The sequence below is a fragment of the Xenia sp. Carnegie-2017 genome, unplaced genomic scaffold (genome assembly GCF_021976095.1).
Source record: "Xenia sp. Carnegie-2017 unplaced genomic scaffold, XeniaSp_v1 HiC_scaffold_21, whole genome shotgun sequence".
Lineage (NCBI taxonomy): Eukaryota > Metazoa > Cnidaria > Anthozoa > Malacalcyonacea > Xeniidae > Xenia > Xenia sp. Carnegie-2017.
In genome coordinates, this window is record NW_025813484.1 from 7436610 (window position 1) to 7453777 (window position 17168).

Below are 17168 nucleotides of genomic sequence, written 5' to 3' on the forward strand. Positions count from 1 at the left end.
CTTCAGCACTTTCACAATATTCTGATTTAATAACTATACGCATAACATTCAAAATTGAACAACAAATTTGGCCTTATTGAGAATTACAACAGGCAGAGGCGTAACTAGAACGTTAATTGGGGTGGGTGGGTGGATGGGTTTATATTCATATATTCAGTTGTGCCCTACTGATTTCTTTTGAAATTCAATTCACTTTCAACCTGACAGTTGAAATGCCAAGGCTCTTATATTGGAGCTACTTTGTTAAGTCTATATACTTACCTTTCAAAGACATGTTGTAAGATCTTTCAGTTGTGAAAAGAAGGAGTATTTCTTTACAAATAAAGTTCATAAAAATCACAATTTTCCACCAATGGGAATTCCATTTTCTCTTTCAAATTTACTCCCATAAGGCTTTTAAATCATCACTGCAGACCTAATCCAAATTTAACTTCTTGTATCATATGCTTTACAAACGCAGTGGCTCCAATTAAGAATGGCAGAAGGCACATTTCTTGTGAAAACGATTTTTGAAACACGCAATCAGTTCAAACGAATATTTCCAGAACGACAAACTTTGGCCTTCAATATCATCTGGTACACTGGTACAACGTGCGTAAATTTGAGCAGAATGGAACAAGCCTAAATCGTAATAAAATTATGTAAATTTTATTCGAAAACGAGTTCTTAAATGCTAAATTGCATTATCTTTTGTCTTGACGTCTCACTTCAAATTCATTAGCGGAAAAATCTTATTTCAAGCTAAAAGTTTCAACAAAAGACTGCGTGGTTGATTTTGATAGAATCGTCAGTTAAGGTGTATAAAATGAAACCTAATAGGTTATTCTTTATCACCATGTAAAAATTATAAGCTTCACTCAAGTATACTGTATTGCTTGCTTCCATGATTGTTGCTTGCTGTGCTAAAAATCATGATTTGTGCAAAGAATCAAGATACGCTAATGGTTAGCTATCACGGTGGTTAGCTATCATGTCATTAGCTGGTTAACAAAGAACTTGGGAACTTGATTTTTTCAATATTTTAATGGTCTTTTCACTCCATTTTCATTTGATCAAATCACCTCTTATATATTATCTGATTCTTGGTTGTTTTAAAATTAAATTAGAATGTCAAATTACTCCTTAACTCTCAAACTCAGCAACATTTACTCAAAATATATGTCTTAAATATGTTATTGCATTTTATGCTATAGATTATTCAAAGAAACAATGCCAGCTAAAGACTTTTACAAACTTTAAATATATGCTTCGCAGTAAACAATTTTTCATAGGTAGCATTTCATTTGAGACAGACTAATCTTTGAGTTATTTCTATGGAAGACCAACAAACATTTTCCTAGATAAGGCGTGGAAGCCACTAGTATTTATTTCTAAGAAAACATTAAATTAATACAAATCGGTTAAAATGAGTTTTCCTGAAATGATGTTATCTCATTTTGAGGAATTTTAAAAAATCTTCAGCTGCATGCATTAGTTCTTTTAACAAACCAATAAAAAACATGTACATTTTCAAAACTCATATTTTTGATTAATTGTAAAAAATATTAATTTCATAGACACATAAAAAGACTCTAGGCTTTGCAAATGCATGTCCCTTGCCTAATGCCAGCAACGTTCTTTTGAATTCTTTTGATTTATCATATGACAGACATGAAAGGTTCTGTTGATTCAGGATCCATTGCTTCAAGCAAGTCTTGGACAATGGCTCTTGGAACGTCCTTCCATTTGCAGACAATGCCATAACCGCTCTGCAGCCCTTGGAATTCTCTGGACCACTAACTAATTCTCTTATTTTTTGGCAGCACCATCTGAAATGTATTATCGAAGTTGGGAGAATCTTTGACATGTCGACAATGAAGACCATAATCTTTCAAGCGTCTGAGAAGTGTATTGTAACTCATGTTACAGTGCTTCGATAAAAGCCAAGGATTTCATTGTACTCATATCCACAGCAAAATAGTATTTTATAGTCGCTTCCTCATTGAATCCTCTCTATCTTCAGAGACGACTCACTGTTTTCAGATTGCGATACTTAAAATATATATGACTGTTCAAGCAATATTCGAATTTCCTCTCCTGTATAAATGCGGCCCAAAAACATTTTCATTTTCTTGAAACTTGTGAGATGTTAACCAATCTTTTTTTTACATTAGGACGAAAAATTTGAGAAATAAGGATTAGCATTGATTTTAAGGGCACATTCAAATGTGCTTTGCATGTTTATGTCAGAATTGTTTTGGCAAAAATTATGAAAAAGCCCATGAAAGGGGAATGACCACCTTTAAGAGCATAGCTATAAATGGTACTGTAGCATCTGTGTTGTGTCAGCTGTAGTCTGTGTATTCAATGTATTGATCAATTTTCAGTCATAAGCAAAACATTGTAAATGCAAATTTTAATGTTTCATACGAAGGCAAATATTTGCGCAACTTTTAATTTCACTCAGGAGTTGAGGATCAACTATCTAAGAAAGGATTTGATTTTCAATGCTTTAACACGATTTTCGAAAAGGCAAATGTTTTTTTCATTTCATTAATAAAAATTCCATACAAATACGGTATTTCATAAGTCATTTCATATTATAAAAAACCTTTGAAAATTATTTATAATTTAGAATGGTTTATTAAATAACAAACTCCAACTACACAGAATAATAATTACTTGTGATAAAAAAAAACACTGCAGACACAAGAGTAAAGAATGTAATAAAAATAAGATAATGCTTATCTCAGATGTGTAGTAACGTTGAAAACACATTGTTGCTTTTTGTCTCAGTAGGCAAATTCAAAGATTAGTGGTACCAGTAGGAAAAACACCCACAGAGATCATTTACGATTTCAAAAAATGAAAACTTAGAGTGAGTTAAATCACAGTATAGGAATATACTGTAGGGCCACTGCGCTGTGCAACTGGCTGCTGTATATATAATTAGTGGTCCTTAACATGAGCCTTAGTAGCCGGGATTCAGTGAAGAGTTAAAACATTTTGGCAAATGGAAAAGATTAAATACTTTACAACAAAAAATCTTATTTAGCAATATCTCTGTAATAGGACTTTGAAAATCAAAAACCTTTAAAATGAAGACAAACAATTTAGCTTGATTTGAAATTACGATAAAATCACTTCTGCGCTTAAGAAAAGAATGTTAATTTTTTGCACTTTTAACTCTTTTCAATGACTTAAAATCATTTTACGCCTCGCAGAATCCCTGTTACCGGCTCATGTGACATGCTCTTAGTTTACTGGCTGCCGTTTCCATATTGTCAAACCTATTGGTCACACAATGCAATTTACTGGCTGCCAATATGGTAATCACATGCGTAATAAAATATGCGTGGCACGAAAAATTCAATGGAGTGGCTCTACTGTACGTTCTCTATACTGTGGTTAAATGTTCTTTTTCTTTTTACCATAAGTTAACTTCTATGAGGTTCCTTTAAATACACCAAAAGTGCTGTACTTTATTAATATTCTCTCGAGCTGAGTCTTCTCTATAATACATAATTGATTGATGACATTGAATCTAACATATCAATTCCCATCATGCAGCCGCAAAATTTGAAATCTAATGTGACTCCGTAGTGACGCGCTGATGACGTTGTAAAATTCTTAAATTAAACGAGACTTACCTGTAAGTTAATGTTTGATTGGATTCTACTAGTCATCAGTCAGGAACAGAAGGATTCACATCCTACACTACATCCCTCAAGTGACTCCTTCGATTTGGTTTCTTCTGCTCTCGTTGAAAAACTGATCCAAGCGAGACGCGCGCTTCTCATGTGACTCCTTCGTTCCTGCCTGATGACTAGTAGAATTCCATCAAAATCAACTTACAGGTAAATCTCGTTTCTTTAAGATTCATCGTGAATATCCCACATGATTCAGATATCATTCTTTTGAAAAATGGTTTTGTTTACCCATTTAATACAATGTTCCTGTTGTTGGTTGCAGTTAGATCATTTTAATGTATAATTCTCAATAAAATGTTTGATTTTGAATTGCCTGTGTATTTGTATTGGTGAAGATGAATGTGTATGGGTGAAGGATGAATGTGTATAAATGCTCATCTTTGCAAATAAAGTGTCTTGCTACATATATGTCATTATACTTAAAATTACTGAAATAAATTGAATTAGTACATGACTATGTGATGTACATCAACTGGTTTCGAATGTGCATTGTCATTTTAAAATATCTATTCAATAAAAGTATTACTCAGATAACAAAATTTTCGTTTCATAGGCACTTTAAGAAATCAAGCAGCTTTCAAAAATCAGTCAGGCACAATTGAATATATGAATAACACACCCTCTCCCACAATCAACGTTTACCACGTGGCCGTGACTGTGAGATGTATGTGCGGGGAATATCAAAAAAAATAGTTAGTGATAAAAAACTTTGCTAAATTGATCAGCGCAATATTTGCAAAAATTTTAAGTGGAAATAGGCAGTTGGACTTCAATGGTTCATCTGATAGTTAAGTAAAATTGTTTCAAATAATAACCTTTAGGGGGAGGAATGTGTTACAGACAAGTGCTTTGAAGTAGCTCACTTACAAAAAATGACAAAGCTAAAAGCAATTGAAACACATAGGATTAAAATTATGTCACACTTTGTTCAAGCAAACGAAGTTTCAGGGATGGCAAAAGCGTACACAAACAATTAGCTTACAAAATCACAGATTATTTTGTTTCGTTTTGAATACCATTTTATAGCCCTCTTCAATTATGTATAAATTTCAGATTCCAAAAACCTGAATCATTATAACAGAAAATTATTAGTGATTTATGTTAAATGTCTTATAAACGGAAAAACAAAACTAATCTACGATTCGGAAGATGAACGTTGGCGTAAGAATCGTCCAAATTTACTGAAACTTTATTGAGTTTGAACAACATATATATATTTATCCTTATGCGTTCAGTTGCAATTTATTGGTGCCGTTTTGGCGCAAGCTATTTCAAAATAGTTCTCGGTTACAAAATTTTTTACTCTAACAACGATTATGATTTACGAAAATTTAACTGTAATAACGTAAATGGTTTGAACCCGGACGTATCGTTACATGTTTCTAGATGTAGTGTCATGGTTAGTAGAGTCCTGAGAAAAATAACTTGACTTTAAAGATGACTACTGCTAAGGAAGTCAAAACGTCAGTCAACATTAATAACTGTAATAACGTAAATGGTTTGAACGGACGTATCGTTACATGTTTCTAGATGTAGATCGTCATGGTTAGTAGGAGTCCTGAGAAAGGCAACTAAATTTTGAAGGTGACGACTGGGAAGTCAAAACGTCAGTCAACATCAATAACTGTAATAACGTAAATGGTTTGAACCCTGGCGTATCGTTACATGTTTCTAGATGTAGATCGTCATGGTTAGTAAAGTCTTGAGAAAGTCAACTGACTTAGAGGTGACGACTGCTAAGGAAGTCAAAACGTCAGTCAACATCAATAACTGTAATAACGTAAACGGTTTGAACCCTGGCGTATCGTTACATGTTTCTAGATGTAGATCGTCATGGTTAGTAGAGTCTTCAAAAAGTCAACTTGAACTTTGAACTGAATTCATTATGAAATTTAAATATACGTAAATGTGTAAATAAGTATGCCCATTATTTAAGGAGTCTTTGCATTGAACTCCAGCAGTGTTGTGTAAAACCTCCTTAGGTTTGTATATAGAAGATTTAATAAATATTTGATAAAACTTTTACATCAATTTACACAACGTTTTGACACCAATCCTAACGCTCAAGACGCTGCTAGATCGTGGTTGCACTGGTTTGCTACTTTCCAAAACTTTGTAGCTGCTATACCGAACGAAGAAGTGAACAAATTAAAGGTTCTAGTCAATTATGTTTCTGCCGACGTTTATCAACTTTTCTGTGAAGCGACAACCTACGAGGAAGCTATAGAAAATTTAAAAAAATCTCTATGTTAAGGTTCCTAATGAGATATTTTCGCGACATAAGTTGGCTACTCGTAAACAACAATCTGGCGAGAGCCTGGATGAGTATTTGCAAGAATTAAAATCGCTAAGCAAAGATTGTAATTTTCGTAGCGTGACATCAAATCAGTATCAAGACGAAGCTGTACGAGACGCGTTTATAGCAGGTCTTCGTTCAACTAACATCCGCCAACGTCTTCTTGAGAATAAAACATTAGACCTTCAGACAGCTTTTGATCAAGCCCGAGCCTTAGATACAGCACAGAGAACTTCTGAAACTTATGCAAACGGAATTCCAATAACAGCGGCTGCTCTATCAAACAAGAACGGGGAGAATTCGTTTATTAATCAACGGGCATTCGAAAACCAAGATAAAACCGATCAATCTGACGGCCATCAAGAGAACAACGGCATAGAATGGTACGTTGCCGCCTTTTCTAGATCAGCGAAATGTTTCTTCTGCGGTAATCGACCACACCATCGTTCCGCATGCCCAGCTAAAGACGCCTATTGTTATAAATGTAAAAAGAAAGGACATTTCCAAAGAGTATGTAAATCGGTCGCTCCTCAGGCTTCGTATATAGCATTAGCATCAACTAAACATACAGTAGCAAAGTCACTAAAGAAAGCCTGTATTGATGTCTTGATTAATGGAAAATCTTGCGAAGCTCTAATTGATTCGGGAAGTACACATAATTTTATACATCCTAAAGTTGCAAGTAATCTGGGATTGAACATTTATACAACTCAAGAGAAAGTAACAATGGCTGCATCCTCGTTTTCTTCTAAAATTCAAGGCTATTGTCTTGCCGATATTATACTTAAAGAGCGAGAGTATGCGAAAGTAAAACTGTTCGTCTTAACAAATTTATGTACGAACGTGATATTAGGACAAAATTGGCAGGAAAACATGAAAGCATAATTATTAGTATGGGGAAAATCGCCCTCTTTAACGATATGTGGTTTATCAACTATAAATATAGGGCCACCGCCGTTGTTTCAATTTTGTCTGAAGATTGTAGACCGGTAGCTGCAAAATCACGAAGATACAGTGCCGAGGACAGAGCGTTCATCGCAACGGAAATGTCGAAATTGCTTGAAGAAGGATTATTGAAGAAAGTGACTCTCCCTGGAGAGCCAAGTCGTTGTAACCAAGAACGAAAGACAAAAGAAAAGGCTAGTAATCGATTACTCTGAAACAATTAATAAGTTTACTCAGTTGGACGCTTATCCGATGCCAAGAAAAGATGATACAGTAAACCCAGTTGCACAATATAGTGTCTTTAGCACTGTAGATCTTAAAAGTGCATACCATCAAGTACCTGTCAAAAATAAAGAGAGAAAGTACACGGCTTTTGAAGCTAACCATCGACTTTATCAGTTCCGTAAAATCCCATTTGGTGTAACTAATGGAGCGGCGGCCTTTCAACGATCAATGGATACTTTCATATCCGAAGAAGCCTTAGAATACTTTCGCGTATTTAGACAATATTACTACATGCGGTTACAATCAGGGCATCATGATAAAAATTTGGAACTTTTATGAAAGCAGCGGAAGCGTAACCTAACATTTAATGAAAGCAAGTGCGTTTTCGGTAACTTCAATTAGTATACTCGGAAGTGTTGTATCTCAAGGAGAGATTAAGCCAGATCCGGAGAGACTAAAACCTTTGCGGGGCTGCCAGCCCCACGTGATGCAAAAGCTCAAAGCGTGTCATCGGTTTGTTTTCATATTACTCCCAATGGATTAAAGATGGAACTTTCTATGTATGATTTTGACATAGTATATAGAACAGGAGAAGAAAATATACCAGCGGATACCTTATCGAGTGAAGGTTATGTCGCTTACTGGATAAACTTTTCGAACTTCATAAAGCACTGTGTCATCCTGGAGTATCTCGCATGAGTCATTTTGTAAAAAGCCGAAATTTACCATTTTCGATAGAAGAAATTAAGCGCATGACTGAATCATGAGAGACTGCCGAGAATAAACCCCAATACTATCGACCTGCACAGTCATCTGATAAAAGCAACACAGCCGTTTGAAAGACTGAACGTAGATTTTAAAGGTCCGCTGCCTAGTACGGACAGAAACGATATATTGACTATCATAGATGAGTACTCTAGATTCCCATTTGCGTTCCCATGTGAAGATGTTAGCGCTCGGACTATTGTTGCTTGTCTATCAGAATTATTCTCGGTTTTTGGTATGCCTACGTACATTCATTCTGACCGAGGGTCAGGATTTATGAGTGCTGAACTAAAGAGTTTTCTCTTACAGAAGGGTATTTCAAGTAGTAGAACAACTAGTTATAATCCTGCAGGAAATGGCCAAGTAGAAAAATTCAATGGAACGTTGTGGAAAACAGTTTGCCTCGCTTTACGATCGAAAAATCTACCCATTATCCGCTGGCAGAGGTGATGCTGGATGCACTCCATTCGATTAGGTCTTTGTTATGTACGGCTACAAACGCTACTCCTCATGAACGATTATTTTCTTTTCAACGTAAGTCAACGAGCAGGGTGTCTGTCCCTTCATGGTTAGCTACACCAGGAAAGGTTCTACTAAAACGTCAAGTGCGAAATTCAAAGTTTGAACCATTAGTGGACGAAGTACATCTAATACAAGCAAACCCTCAATATGCTCACATTCGACACGCTGATGGAAGAGAGGATACCGTATCAACAAAATACTTAGCACCTCAAGGAGACTTAGGATTTCAAGACGGTACAACAACTTCTGCCCTCCAATAGAAGTTCAAGACACTACAATACGTCCCAGAAGACGCAAAGATAGAGATATCTACGCCAAAGGAAGAAGCGAGAGGAACAAATTCATATGATGAGAGTGTTGAACAGCAGTCGTCGCAATTACGACGTTCGGAAAGAAGAAGAAGAGCACCAGATCGATTAACTTATGATTAAAATAAAATAAAACAGAACGAATCAACTAACATTTATTAAAGTCATTCTATTACCTTGAGTTAGTTAAGGATTATTATATAAAATTTAGCTACATATATGTTTAGGAATTTTTTTTTTGTTGTTAGGGTGAATGAACTGAATTCATTATGAAATTTAAATATACGTAAATGTAAATAAGTATGCCCATTATTTAAGGAGTCTTTGCATTGAACTCCAGCAGTGTTGTGTAAAACCTCCTTAGTTTGTATATAGAAGATTTAATAAATATTTGATAAAACTTTTACATCAAACTTAGAGGTGACGACTGCTAAGGAAGTCAAAACGTCATCAACATCAATAACTGTAATAACGTAAATGGTTTGAAGCCTGGCGTATCGTTACATGTTTCTAAATGTAGATCGTCATGGTTAGTGAGTCTTGATAAAGTCAACTTGAACTTAGAGGTGATGACGACTGCTAAGGAAGTCAAAACGTCAGTCAACACCAACAACAACAGTCCTTCTCTTGACTCTACTAACCTGTACGATCTACATCTACAAACATGTGAAAATTTGACATAGATAAATCATTTGTAAGTAAACTACTTATTTCCACCAAAGGTTTTGCGAACCTTGTACCTCCGTAGTTTCTAGCACTTCAACAGGACAGTATATTGATATTTACTGTCTCGATTCAAAGATAAGTCAAACTACTTATTTCCACCAAATGTTTTTGCGAACCTTGTACCTCCGTAGGATTTCTAGCACTTCAACAGGACAGTATATTGATATTTACTCCCTCGATACAAAGATAAATCGTTCGTTCGTAGGGCCGAACTGCCACTGTAGGATTCGAATGGAATATGAATTTCAACAATAGGTTGCAACTAAAAAATACGTCAAACATGTCAAATACATCGTAAATATGAGTGGACAACAATTAATAAAATTTATAAAATTCAAATGTTGCCAGTGAGGTGCTAGGTGTGAATCAAATTCTTTATATAAAGATAAGATCCCAAAGATAATGTTTGAGAAAGCCATCTGCATTTGATTTTTCAGTATATATTTAAAAAAGCAAGCGACGTTTAGTCTTGACTCAAGACATATCAGACTAATTACATAGACTTACTACGATGCTCAAAAGTTTCTGTTTATTACTTTTACTTTGCTGTGTGCCCTTTTACAGATAGCAACTATCTATAACTTCCTTTTTTCTCTTCAGATCTTAAAAACTCTTAAATTGGTCTTTGAATAGTTGGAAGAGGGAGGGGGTAATGGTGAGAATGCACGTCATCTCAGCTCTTTTCATGGTAAATTCCCCCCATAACTCATCCCCCCTTATACCTTGTACAATCTTTCTTACATTTCCTTACAATACTCAATATCAGCTTTACACTGTAAGTACACATCTACACAAACCTCACACCTTAACTATCTAAGTAATTACATCTCATTTAAAGATGTCTTGAGTCGAGACGAAACGACAAACGTTATTTGCTTTGTTTTAATATATATCATAGAAATCGAACGCTTATGGTTATCTTTGAAACGATCTGTTGGACTCTAACCTTTAGGGTGATAATTCAATAAAAATCTTTAATATTTCAAACATGTTACCTTCTTCAGTACATAAAACACTGTCTAATTCTTGTTGATCAACGTTATCAACGTCGTCGTCGGCGCTCAGAATTCACTGTAAAAAGAAAAAAACGACAAACTATTGGTTAATTTTGACTTCAAAATATCATTTAATTTCAATAAACATCGACTACAAATCATCTAGAGTTGCAACTACGTAATAAGTACCGTGCTTATAGCCATGCATTAAAGTCAATAACGAGCAAAATTTCTGTTCAACGAGAATGATCATGACGAAGTAAGAGATTTTGAACTATACAATGTCACATGTGCAAATGCGTCATTATGTCGTAACAAAACCCCATTATTCTTTGCGGACGCAGACGTGGTGCATAATAAAAGTGAAAGCCGTTAAGGAGAGTAGCCTTTTGTCATTTCTCAAATAAATATGTTGACTGATGACTCTAAGCGATGAAAGAAAATGCAGTCTACTGCTGTCGACACCTTAAGAATAAAATTGAATTTCAACAGATAAATTTTCAAAAACTTTTTGATTTTTGAAATAGAATTTGCGAACAATCATCATACATAGCGCGCGTTTGTTCATTTCACATCAAAACAATTGTAGAATCACATATATCAACTATTGTTACTTAAAAAACGAATATCAAAAATTCATCAAACTTTGCAGTGATTAGTACAACGAAACATGTAACAATAAATTCAGATTTGGGAAGTGTTATGTCCCAACACTTCTAGGAGCGAATGTTTGTTAAATGATTTTTATCTTCTGTCGAAGACTCGAAGATATTTCGATCTTGTGGAAGCTGCTTTCAGTTAACCTCTTAATCTCAAGCAGTAACTAACGGTGATTTACATTGACTAGTCTTTGGGATCGCATGTAATTTTGCATTGCTTACAATCATTCATACAATTTATCAAACTTTTAGCAACATATAGATAGCAAATGTTCACGGAAATAATCTTAACAATCTGTGACAAACTGGAATTCGAATTCAGGAGTTCGTTCCCATGTACTTTACTTATCTCATTGAAATTCGAAGAACAAATCCTTAATACATGATATTTACCTTTTGATGAAAATGCTTTGCACAATTTTATCGAAATATTCGTAAGGCGTCTTCTCCAATGAATACGATGACTAGAAAATGAAAGTATTGATCTCAGGAAGAATGTCATATGATCTCTGCGCGACTAGAAATACTATATGATTAAATATCATGTGTATAAACTCACGCTAATTAACCTAATTTCTTTCAATAATTGACGAAAATTAGTCAATTTGATAAAAGAATTTTTGGTTTCACAAGAATTATTCCACAATATACAGCATAAGACTTCGGTAGAGAAATTTTTTATTTCACAGTAAATGCTACACGCAAGAAAATACTGGATATTAAAAGTGCTAATTTAATAGTCAATTGGTAAAGAAGTGACGACAATAAAAGTGTAGATTTTAGGGAGGTCTGGTAAGGCGGCCATCAAAGATATTAAAGAAAGTTGAAACATTACCCTGAAAAACTCAGTTCAACTGTATTACAGATTTGTTTCGCTAAAAATTGAGGGAATTAAAATGTTTCCGACAGGGGTGTGCAATTTATTTTTGGGAGTTAAATCTAAAGTTTGCGTGCCCCACCCTGCACCCCTCCTCAGTAAATCTGTCCATGTTTTATAGTGGTTATCTCATTAATGGCAGGAGAAATGGTAAAGCTGTAATGGAGAAAGTTCTTTTAAAATACTTTTGTTTTCTTGGATTACAGTAAATCACTCTACAAATATTGAATAAAGAACAATTTTTCGTTGAAAGAAAACTTACATCGTCGATAAGGAAACAATTCTTATACTAATTCTTCCTAAGTTAAAATAGGAATAATAGTATATATCAATATATGAGTGATTATTTTACTTTTACTGCAAATTCGTAATAGTTAATTTTAACGTTGCCAACAAATAGCGACACTCTTTTTTAAGCAACATTTTTCAAAGATGAAAGTTCAACGTACACCATGTCATGAAGAAATTTATATTGTATACGAATGAACGTAAGTTGTGATCTAAACATGTTTTTGCTCAATAACCACATACCCAGAACTACATACGTTGTCTGTGAATTTTAGATAGGTGTGCTAAATATACAATGAAAAATATTTGCTACATGAAAACTTTGCAAAGAACGTGAAATTAGCACGATAATTAATATCTCATTGTTGGTCATATATAAGTAGTTAACGGTTTAAGCTTGTACATAGCTACATAGTATCGCTTGTAATTGTTGGCAGTATTGAGCACATGCTCTGTTCTACAGAAAAAAAATCCCAGTCTGCTTTCAAGACATCTATCAACAGGCTATGTTGATTTTGTAGAACTCATTTCTTTAGAAACTGTCAAACGTTTGCCACTCGTCAGTTTGTACATTATAAATTTCTTACAAATTTGTAATTTTTACATACCGTCTTCAGAATATTCACTGTCTTTGCCATAGGATTCAGCAGTCTTTAGTTCATTTGTTTCATTTTAAAATTCTTGAGCAAAGAAATTTTGTCTTAAAGAGTTTCCAGCAAGAGAAACGTGTGCTAAAGCACAATATTTATACATGTGAAAGACAATAAAAATGTAATTTCTCAAGACAGTGATAATGTGACAAATATTGTATTCATTTGATTTACTAGTTAGAGCAATAATTACCAATTGGGAATAATAATGTGTAGTTTTGACAAACCATAGAGGAAGATGTGGCACTGGAAATTTTTTTTAACCAGTCTTTCTTAAGTAAATTATCTTAATTGAAAATTTTTTTATTACTTTGTGGGTGCTTGGTTTATTGTAATATAGTTGTTTTATGTCAGGGACTTAGGAACTGAAACATTTTTCCCTACAACTGAACGATCTTGATGCATAACAATTTAAATATGAATGAATTATGTAAAATGACTTGTTTGAAAACATCTGTTTGGAGCATACATTTTTCATACAGTGGTTATTTTGGCAATTGTGTGGTAATGTCCCAAAATTCAAAATATAAATACTATTTAAGTGACCTTTACTGAACAGTCCACCTATATTAAGTAGACATGGTCACCTTTTTCAAGATTTAAATTTGATTTTTCATTGTTCAACTGTATTAAATGGTTGGGTGAATTAAAAACTCAACACATATAACAATTAGGCATTTAAAATTAACGACAACTTTTTTATTATAAACATCAACTTATATTAAGTCAACTTCAGTAGACTGGAAAGTCGAAACATGTTTATAATAAAAAATTTTGTTGTTTATTTTAAATCCATAATTAATTTGGTGCTTATGAGATCATACATACATACATATAACAATTTATAAAACCAACACATACAGTGTTTTGTGAAGAAGCAAACAATGCCATGTTCCAACAGATATTTCAGAATGCAAGATTAGTAAGGGATGTTGTGTGACTGGTAACTTTATAATAAGTCTCAAAGTATATCAAAGTTTTGAAAAATATAATTGTATTGGGCATTAATTTGATTAAATCCAAACTGAGGTTGTTGCTTTTGTTTAAATATTTTGCTACCATTATATTCAAAGATGTGTTGTCTCATTTAACACATAAACGAATGCAGCGTTGATAAATTAAAATTTAAAATAAAATGAATAAAAAAAACAAATGTGTTGCCTTTTGGTCCTTCTCAACTAAACCTCAATAACAATGACAACATTCTACAGCATAATTCATAAAATGTTCAAAATTACTGTTTCATTTATGACCAAATATAAAATAAAATGCACTCGCCAGATAATTTTGTTCAAAATCTATATTATAAATCATTAAAAAACTTTACTTACCACTGTACGTTTTACAGACATTAATGACGATGTGTTTACGGAATCATGAAGCATGCGACGTTTGAAAATTGCATCGCTCGCGCGCACATTCTGACGATTTCTTTCTCTTTCATTTCATAAATTTCATACACACATATATTTTTCATAGCTCATACAACCAAACAACCAAATAAACGATGACAAAAACACAAGATTAATGAAGAAAAGTTAAATCACGTTTTTGTACGACTACTTCCGCTATTCCTTCAAGACTATTGCTTAAAGGGAGGGAGGTGAAATGTTAAATGTTTTGGGCTGATGATATTCTTTATCAGTTGATGTTTGCATGTGAAAAGAGCGCAATTTTTCGATGTGTATTTTCTGGTAATAACTCATACAATACAGATCCTATAACAAAATAAAAGGTATAGTCATTTTTTAACCTCATGGTTTGCCACAGACCACAAGTACTAGGGCTTCTTTATTTCAAATTTGGTGTTACAGTTGATGAAATTAATAGAAAAGATTTGTTTAGTTTGTAACACGCTCCCCATTAATTTATCTCATTTCCTCATTTTTCTTATAACTTATCCAAATTTAAATCTCTCATTGTTACTGTATCATAATACTTTTATAAACCCTGTATTTATTTATTTATTCACTCATACTGAAGATGGCATCATGAGCTGTCAAAACATGTCTATTTTCAAAAAACTCGTTGTCTATATTAAATGCCAAACAAAGCAACTTGCATCATATTCTGCAAATTCACTATAGCGGCGATTGAAATAGTTGATCATCTTGCTTTTATCTTGGCAATATCTTGCAAAATGATTCAACTTAAAGCCCTTCGAGCATTTTTTTTCCATAAGTCTTGCATTTCCCTCGCTTGTGAGTGTAAGAATAAAATTTACAGTCTTTTAGTAGGGATTTATAATAACTGAATGATTCTCTGCCAATGTTTTTCTTTTTGTTTCTCGTGAATTTTCTCTTCTGTATACTGTCAATATATTCTTTACATGTTTGTTAATGTAGATCGTCCAGGTTGGTATAGTCCTGAGAAGGACTCTTGTTGTTGTTGACTGACGTTTCAATAACCTTAGCCGCAGAGGCGAAACTAGAACGTTAATTGGGGGGGTATATATTCATAAATTCAGCTCTGTTATGCTGATTTCTTTTGATTGCGATGTTAATTTCAAAGAAATCAGCAGGGGGCTGAATACATGAATACCTCCCAAATAACGTTCTAGATTCGCCCTGCTTAGCAGTAGTCATCTTCAGAGTCAAAATTCTATTTAGGGCCGAAACAGGTGTCGGTCCTTCCATAGCATCCGGCAACCAAGTATGTAACCCTAATTGAGCAGATTTTCCTACAGCCCCTATAGTTAATAATATACAAATCCAAGTACAAGCTGAAGATGGTGATAAAGCCGGAGTAAAGTACAGTAATCTACTGCCCCAAATTCTTTCCAGATTAATATAATAGCCAGCATTAATCCTATGTCTCCTATTCTATTGATTAACATTGCTTTAATTGCCGCCTTATTATGCGCGTAAACCAAAAGTTGATTAATAAATAAGAACATAAACCAACACACTCCCAACCAATAAATAATTGCACATAATTATTACTAGTAATTAAAATTAACATAAAAAAGGTAAATAAAGACAAATAACTCATAAACCTAGGTAAGTGAGGATCTTCTCTCATATAACTTGTAGAATACACGTGAACTAACCCGCTAATTGTTGTAACTACAATTAACATTACAGCTGTTACCATATCAAATTGTAGGCCAAAGCTAGTTATTAGTAAATATGACTCTATCCATCTGCCTAACTCTATATATACTGTAGACCCATTAATCAGGATTTCATAACATAACACAAAAGGAAGGAGACTACTGACGAGAACCCACACAGAACTTAACAAGCCAGCCCCCTTTCTTCCTAAATAGTGACCCCCTAATCCGCTTCCGACTGCGCTTAGTAATGGTATTAATATAACTAGAAGAAATCATGGGAAGAATACATGGGAAGAAATCTAAGATAATCAAGTGTACTAATTGAAAGAATAAACTAAAACATATTATAATTGTTAACACTAAATATAAACTTGCCCCCATTAATATTGCCTTGCCTAAACTTGTTTCCTCTGGTGTTACATTGCCACATGGAGAATTTAATATATTTGTTATTACTAAAGGCGTAGACAAAGGTTGATAGAACATAATTTTTACTAATCTAATGTAATAAACTCCAGCTACCACAGAACAAACTAAAGCTAGTAAAGCACTGAGATAGTAACCTTGACCAACAACTGCTAAAATTACATACCATTTGGTTAGAAACGCAATTAAAGGAGGAATTCCTGCAGTAGACAATAAACCTGTAGCTAATGCTAATGCTAACATTGGGTTTAATCTTGAAACACCACTAAGTTTAATAAGCATGTTTCTTTTAGGGGATATAATTAGGACTCCAGACCAAAGTAATACTTGAGTTATTATGTAAGCATCTATATACATCAAACTCGCCTGAAGACTTTCTATAGACCCAATAGCTATTCCAAGTAACACAAACCCCATATGGCCTATTCCGCTATAAGCTAGTAGTCTTTTTATTCGAGTTTGATTCAAAGCTCCTATAGCTCCAACAATCAAAGAGATTAACCCAGCTATTAATAGCCCCATTTCATTTAAGCCTATTTGTACTAGAATAGCTAGTACTCCTAATTTAGGTACAATAGATAATAGCGCAGCTACCCAAGTTGGAGCTCCTTTGTATACATCGGGGGCCCACATATGAAATGGGGCTGCAGACTTTAAATAACAATGAGATAGTAATAAGACACTTACCAGCTAATACACCATGATTCTAAACTCATACGAATAAATTGAAGTTCAAGTTCTC

General features: G+C 33.9%; 1 long non-coding RNA gene across 3 annotated transcripts; it reads right to left on the reverse strand.

The window, feature by feature from the left end:
- Positions 1-3403: 3403 nt before the first annotated feature.
- LOC124444083 lies at positions 3404-14374 on the reverse strand. Of its 3 annotated transcripts, XR_006947825.1 has the most exons (6): positions 14277-14374; positions 12904-12975; positions 11524-11594; positions 10472-10547; positions 9600-9738; positions 3404-3491 (listed from the first exon to the last, which is right to left on the reverse strand). It is a non-coding gene; the product is annotated as an uncharacterized LOC124444083 (long non-coding RNA). The 3 variants fall into 3 exon arrangements; XR_006947823.1 differs by lacking the exon at positions 3404-3491 and having other exon boundaries at positions 9510-9738; XR_006947824.1 differs by lacking the exons at positions 3404-3491; positions 12904-12975 and having other exon boundaries at positions 9510-9738.
- Positions 14375-17168: the final 2794 nt, after the last annotated feature.